The sequence below is a fragment of the Engystomops pustulosus genome, chromosome 9, assembly GCF_040894005.1.
Source record: "Engystomops pustulosus chromosome 9, aEngPut4.maternal, whole genome shotgun sequence".
NCBI classification, from domain to species: Eukaryota; Metazoa; Chordata; class Amphibia; order Anura; family Leptodactylidae; genus Engystomops; species Engystomops pustulosus.
The window spans coordinates 51,040,410-51,048,349 of NC_092419.1; positions in this window are offsets into that span (position 1 = coordinate 51,040,410).

Sequence of the window (7,940 nt, forward strand, 5' to 3'; positions counted from 1 at the left end):
TAGAACCGTCTGTCTTCTCCTGCAGACCTGGAGCCATCTATGAGAAAAAACTCAACATCTGGGTTAATCACCCTTCTCCCCCCCTCTATGAATCCTGGAAGACTGGCGACAGAACGAAGGATTCAGGGCTGTGCACCTTATCAGTGTATCCTGGGGCATCAGGAGTGCACACTGGAGTCTGAGCTGTAATTCCTTTCTTCAGATGTTTGGGCTGTACTTGGGTGAGGACACTGTGCAAGGTATGTGGGGTTTGCACTGAAACTGAGTGATCTAGGGTCTAGGATCAGCTCACTGGCCTTGCTGAGCAGATTGCTGGCTGCAGCTACTGACACATGAGGGGCTCCCCTCATGACTGAGTCTAACCGGGCCTAATAGTGGGCCACTGGGGAGGCCACCATATTCCTGGGCTAAAACATCTATGGCATGGACTGGATACTCAGTGCAAAATAAAATAAAATGTCTGGTTCAGTGGCATGTGCCTAGGGCCGGGGCAGACAGGATTTGCCAGCTTAAGGCTATAGAATACATCAATTGCCTCCTGAGTAAGGGCAAATGGGGAAGAGGCAATTCAGTTTATCAAGGGGCAGCATTGGGCTGGAGGCAGCAGACCTTATCCCAGGCCTGCAGGAGCTGGCCAGTCCTAAAAACATGTAAAGAGGCTCAGGGCCTCCGGGCAGGGGCACATTCTGGACTGCCAGCTTTCTTCCCTCTGTCAGATATCTGCCTGTGGCTGAGAAGCAGTGGCCTAGGAAGACCACCTTCTCCTGGCAGTACTGGAGTTTATCTCTGGAAACTTTTCAACCCTTCTGGAACAGAAAACACATAAGGTCAATAAATGCATCCTGGCAAACAAAAACAGTAGGTCATCCGCATACTGAAAAGGAGAACATCCAGTAAGGGGCTAGTCTGTCAGTCTACTCCCTGTAGGGCCGTGGGGTATTGGCTGGGTGAGTTTTACCCCCCTTGTGGGAATCTACATCAGTACTGGATTACTACACTGGTAAAGGCAAATAGGTACTGGCAATTTTCATGCAGGGGCACAGAGAGAAGAACATTTGCCAAATCAATAACAGTGAATAATTTGTCACTCTCGGGGACTGCTGCCAGTGTGGGACACTCATTAGCAGCTTGGAGATCATAAACCATCCTACATGTATGTTGTTCTTTCTGGGTCTTTTTCTTGACTGTGAATGGGTTAAAATCATCACTGGGCTAGCAGGGGAGGGTTTGACAATAAGAGATGCTGTCTGGGGGGGGGGATGTACTTGCTGACGTCCTCGTTAGTTACCTATATTAGAATATAGCCACTCACTTTAGTCACTTCAGTAATGTCTCCTCCCAGCAAGTGGAAGCACGGCCCCTTGAGCTGGGCTCGTCCGGAATCGAAACTTTTGTCAGTCATACTTTGGTGTGGTCTGTGAAACACTAGTCTCTGTTTCCCTCTGTCTTTCAATCACAGTTCCCTCTATCGCCCCCCCCTCCTTGTAAACTTGCACTTGCAAAGTCACTGATCGCTTCAAGACCAGTTCTCAAACACAGATTGCAAGCAGCTATGGAGAAATTTAGCCATCAAGAAATAAAATCTCTTTTTCTCAAATTCTCTACACATCAAAATCTCTGAAATGTCCCTTATCACCTGTCTCTTTCTCAACGGGCACTCTGAAGAATTCCTGTCACTCTGTCCTGGTGTCCGTCTGTCAAAGTCAGAGGCTCTAAGTGTCTATTTAAAAATCTAATCAAGTTTTTTTTTTTTTTTTTTTCCTCTCACCGTCCTTTTAATTCTAATTCTTCTAATTCTTATCATGACTCCGCCCATTCCAGGTTTTATAAACCACACACTCTACAGGTCCACCCTTCCGGACCGGGTTGTCCGCCATTATAGGGCTGTGGCTGGGCACATGGCACTGTCGCCATTTTAGTTCCGCATTTCACATCTCTTTCTAAAAGGTTCACATATCCATATAGCACTTCCGCTTTTGTTGAACAATCATCTCCCTGCACGTCTGACCATCATTCAACTTGCAATGCTCTGACCACTCTGTAGAGAGCCTGAGCAGCTTCCAATATGCCCTTATCTTCTAACACACCTCTGCTTGTGGTTAGAATTTGCTTCCACACTGAAGGCTGCAGCCTTCCCTTTGAGGGCATATCAACATACTAGTACAACCTCACACAATTATTAACATACTTTTTTTCCTTCCCTTTTTTCAACAAGCCTGACTGCAGTCTCTGCCCCCTCGGGGAGGGTATGCACTTTCTTAAACACACCTAACATCATGTTCTAACAAGGTACACGTTAGTGTAGCTATTCACTCAACGCAGGGGCCCCGGCTCACCGTTGTGTATCAAGAAAATAACAAACGTCCCTAACCTACCAGAACCTCTGACTACACATCCGTTAGAACCATTAATAGTTCATAAACCGTGCTTCCCTCGGTACCTTAATCAGCCGGTCTCCTAGTGAGCCATGCTATCTTCTTTCCGGTCTCTAACCCTAGACCACCTTAATTCCCTCCCCCCGTATAAAATAATAAAAACAATGAAACAATAAAAACAATCCGGACACGTAACCAGTGCCCAATATCCCCAGAACAGAGGATGTCAATCTGTACTATTCTCAGTCCGCAAACTTCCTCCCCAGCTTCTACAGAAGGGGGGCAGAGACTCTATATGTCACAATGAAGCCCTTTACTTTCACTTTCCACCCAAAGGTCTGACTCAGTGCCTGAGAGAATGAGGCGTGGTGATTATTCAGTGACACACCATAGGGAAGTGTCACTATACATCAGTTCTGAACCATCCCAGCGATCACCGTAAAGAAAAATGAGTCTCACCACTCAGACAATCAGCCCTTAGACCCGAAAAGTATCAGAAGCTACTAACTTATTCCACACCAATGATCACAGGGAAGTCCAACACATATATAATATGCATCAACTTACCGTGATTCAGTGAGGCCGCGGTCCTCTATTGGTGTGGACAAGCGTTCGTCCTCCGTCCTCTGGTTCGGGTCCTCGGGTGCACGGTATCAGCGGGATGGCCCCACGTTGGGCGCCAGCTGTCAGGGTCGGGCCAATCCCGCCTTACACTCTTCTCTCAGACACTCCAAATTAGTTGAGCATGCGTGCACATTTGGATAAGAAAAGACAGAAGACTGAAGTTCCGTTTTATCTTAGGTTCATGCTCTTAACTTGCCGAACAGAAAAGAGAGATGAACTGTGTTTATTTCCTGATTACATAGCTTCTTATACCCATAGGAAAAGGTGTGGTTACATACATTAAAATCATTATAATTGGTTATAGCTAAGCATATATGTCTGGCCCCCGACCCCTGCTGATGGGTCCTCAAAACTAGGCCTTGGTTGCTATGCCAGGGGAATTTCCAGTCACCGTTGTCTACAGTAAATTGACCACTAGTCTGGATGCTGATGCTATTCTTAACAAACATCTGCTTTTCCATCTTCTGCTTTCCATCACAAGACTTGAGTTCTGCTGACAGTTGCATGTCTGGTTAAAACTGATGTAAGGGAAAAGCTCTGTATTTCATAACGAACAGTGTACAAAAATATAGGGCAAAGGGCACATGTATACAATCATAAAGCATATAATTATTATGGACACATAATCATTACTTTGGCCTTCACAGTTACATAATGTTACATATTGAAACATTACACAATCCCCTTTGAAATCAATGTGCCATACTTTCAGCTGTTTTGAAACTAGAATTTTTAAAATCAAAATTCTCATTAAAAGGAAAAGTTTAAAAAAATCAATAGAAGATTATAAAAACATAAAACAATAAAAAAAAAATGACAATGAGTTCCTGGTGACTCCACTATAGGTTCAAAACAATAGTACAAATGCGGAGAAACCACTAAAACATAGCTGTTAATTAGTCTGAATAAAATAAAGGGGTCAGCCTTAAGTAAATATATACCAATAAAAACATAACCCGACACAGAGCTGTATATCAAAAGACCTCTGAATATAAATTTCATGTATCAATCAAAAATGATGGATCAAATATATTCTGGTAATCTTGTACCTTGTAGTTGTTAGGGAAATTAACCATAGAAGTGCAACACCCCTGCCAATGCATAGACAGTCTGGTAGTTGCAAATAGCGCCCCCTCCAGGTGAGGAGCTGTTAGGGGGAGGGGGTTAATGAACCCTCTAGGAAGTTTCTAGGAATATTGTGTAATTGCAGCCGTAGCTACTGCCCGGTAAAGCAACAGTTAACATTGTGATCTGTGACTGTCCAATTAGGTTCTTGTAAAGCAAGCTGGAATCTGATTGGAGGAGTGCTACCACCTAATCAGGGAGTATATAAACCCATGCTGGGTGAGAGCACATGGTCTTGGATTGCAGTCAGTAGATAGAGAAGCAGACCCAATGGAGGCCACTGCCTGATTCCTGAGGGGTAGTCAGGAGACTTAAGTATCAGAGCATAGACCCCCATCTGGACTCCATCTCTACTGGCCCAGCCTGCAGTTCCTACCTGGCTGAGAGTAACCTTCCTGCGGAGCAGCTATCTCCCACCACCTCACCAGTTTGCTGAAATAAGCTGTTCATCATTTTTGGCCTTTGCCTGCTGTTCAATAGAGAACTCTAAGTTGATTTGCACATGGTTACCTTCGTCTAATCCCTGGATCATAGCTGCTTACCACCATGGGCTTCCTCATCCATCACCCAGGGATTCATCCTACACACACATCAGGGGTTACTCCAGGGAGAAAGCAATACATCAGCCTCTCCCTCCTTATTTGTCATACACACCGCCTGCTGGAGACCTGCAAGGCTGTAGGTCAGCCCTCCGGTCCCTATACCAAGCACCGTGACTACAGCGTGCCCAAGGCCGAACTTGCCAGCCACTCCGGTATTCTGGGCCCCCATTGCCTCCAGGCCACCAAGAATGAGTAGAATGAGTAGAATTTAATATGGTACACAGAGCAAAAGGTGCATGCATCTCAACATGGCATGTTTCACCGGTAACAAAAGGCTCATCAGGGGAAATATATGACCAAGAACGCCAAAGTTAATCATGTAGTCATGAAATCAATATGAATTAGTTCAAGAATACCTGATGTGTGCAGAGATTCTTGTGGGGATATAGGTTCCTTGCAGAGTTCAAAAAGGGACATACCGGGTAAGTTGGTTTTTATTTGTATATATTTGCATAAGGGGACCCCCCTTTATTTTATTCAGACTAATGTAAAGCTATGTTTTAGTGCCTTCTCCAAATTTTTACTATTGCTTTGTAGAAAAAAATAAGGAAGTCTACTGCACTAGAATTCTGTCATTCTGGAGTTTGTCAAATCTACGATATCGGCCAGTGTTAGAAAAGAACCGTCTTCTTGCCATCAAAGTGACAACATTTTGATGCTAGAAACTATGAAACAAACATGCAAAACAACAGTGCAAGATAACACTGCATTCTATTTGAGGCTAGCTCACAAAATTACTAGCTATTGTTTCATCCTGAAAACCATACTGATAAAATGCCCCCACAAAAAGGTTTCATTTGCAGATTGTAAACGCTTATCTGATGCACTTATTTTAGGCCACACACAACTCTGAGGGAAATTCTTATATTGGTATGTTTATTTTCTAAGGAAACAAGTTCACATGACAAATAGAATTTCTTTCAGCGTTATGATTATTTTCAAAGCCTGAGCATGATCTTGACAACCATTGGGACATACTTCCCTTGCACATAGGTCACATAAGTATAAGAGAACCAATTTAATTGGTTCAGGACCAGGGTAATCTCCATCTTCATCATTTATCGCTAGGCTGCATTTTTTAGACTATATTAGGAGCTTTTTTTGCACATGTTATTTTAATGGTTATAACTTTATTTTATGAACTTGCTATGTGATCTTGTTGTGTTTTTTTCGAGGGAGATATAAGATTCTTATTTTATTATTTTTATGGTCTCAATTTTTAATTAAATAAAATTTTAGGCATTGAATTTTGAGTATCCAATAGCAGCAACCAAGAAAAATGGTGTTTTATTGGCATGGGTTTTATGTGTCCATTTTCTTTTCTGTAGAAAAGGGTAGTGGACCTATTTTCCATTCTCTTACACCGTTAGGTCTACAGACTAGACATCATCTCAATATTATGAAAGTATATGTAAAAGTATGATAGACATTGGAGCACATTTACCTACCTGTCCGCTGAAGTTAACAGAAAGTGCATTGTCCAACTCCAATGCACTAAGAACGTGCGCCCAATATCCTTCATGTGTCGCTCTGTCAGGTCCAACGGAGTTCACAATCTTTTTACTGGTGCATGTAAGTGCTTGGGCTTGCGACAAAATTTAAATGTTAAATCTTGCGCTCAGTCCAAATCAGTCAGACCGTCCAACAGCACGCCCCCCGATTTGCATCACATAGAAGCCAACGGAACTGCACCAAAAAATGATCACGTGCACCAAAATGTCAAAAGTGAGCAGTGCACCCCTTAGTAAATGAGCTCCATTATCTTATAGTATGATAGTATTCAGTATAGTTTAGGTTGTAGGATATGTTGTTAAGATTCACAATCACAGAGTCTGTAGTTTTAAAAAAATACACTGTTATTTGCAGAGCTGCAGTACTGATGGACACCCTGGAAGAACTCAAGTGATCCCAAGATCGAGGGAAGGGGTGGTGGAGGGGGTTTAACAGCTACATGGCACATGGTGTGCTAGTGCTTGGTGAAAACACTACCCTAAGCTAATGCAAGACATACCTTGAGGTTTTATCCTACTGATATATCCAGCGTTCGGACAATTCTACATCATGTCTTGCTTGTTGGAGAATTGTTCTATAACATGTAGCAGTTAGTGGTCCAGGCTATCGCTAGTACCCACTCTGATGCCTGCTATGGCCCCCTATACACTTTTAAGTGGTGCATAGCCAGGAATTACAACTATTTCAAGGTTTGTATACCAAAAATCTGGCGTAAAAACTTAGATAAATTCCCCAAGGAGTCCAAGTTACGATGGATTCTGTAAGAGAAGTATCCACACCGATGTCATATTCCAGTAACTGATTATAGATATATATTTTTTTAAAACCAAATTTGCTTAGCAATAAGCTACATGACACACATCTCTTTGTCATCAGCTAACCTATTCCCATATTTCTTTAAAGCATGTCCCATATTTCTTTCCCCTTACAACCACAGCACCATAAATATTTCATATGTGTACACACATTACAAAGCAGTGTAGCTGTAAAGGAACAATTCAATGTTTGATCAGAAAAATGCTGAATAGTTATGTCACTCTATCTTATTATAAATTACGCTCCAGAAAATAGTAGAAATCTTAATATATATTTGATTTTCCCTTTGAATAGTTGTGTTCTGTCTCTATCTATTATTATCATTTTCTTGATGCTACTCAACAATCTTTGTCAAAGGCAATGAATATTTACCATCCGCGGCAAGGATGAATCTGGATCACACAGAAATTACTCCTTGCAAAGAGTTTATGTAAAAAAAAGTAATGAAATTTAATGTAGAAATAAAACAAATTGAGACCTGAGGTATAACCGGCCGTGACTTTAGCAGAAATCTCCACCAGGTCAGACATGGTGTAAGCAGGTCCAACCTGGTGGAGATTGCGACCGTATCTGCTAAGAGGGCAAGGGGGATGTTAAAGTTAAAAAGCATGTTTTAATAAATGTCCCCCAATGTGCTTAGAAATACATATCACTAATCTTATCTCAACCAGAAAGCTTTTCTTTTTGTCAATACTGTGTCAGGATCTTTCATAGCTACAGAAGATGCAAAAGGTGCTTTTTTCAAAGCTTATCTATCCCCAGCTATGAGTAATGGATTTTCCTATGATGCCCCATAATTCCTGTTACCAAGTCAGTTATAAGTTGCTTGCAAACAATGCTGCATCCACAGTATGACCACGGTGTGACCAACATAGCCTATCACTGA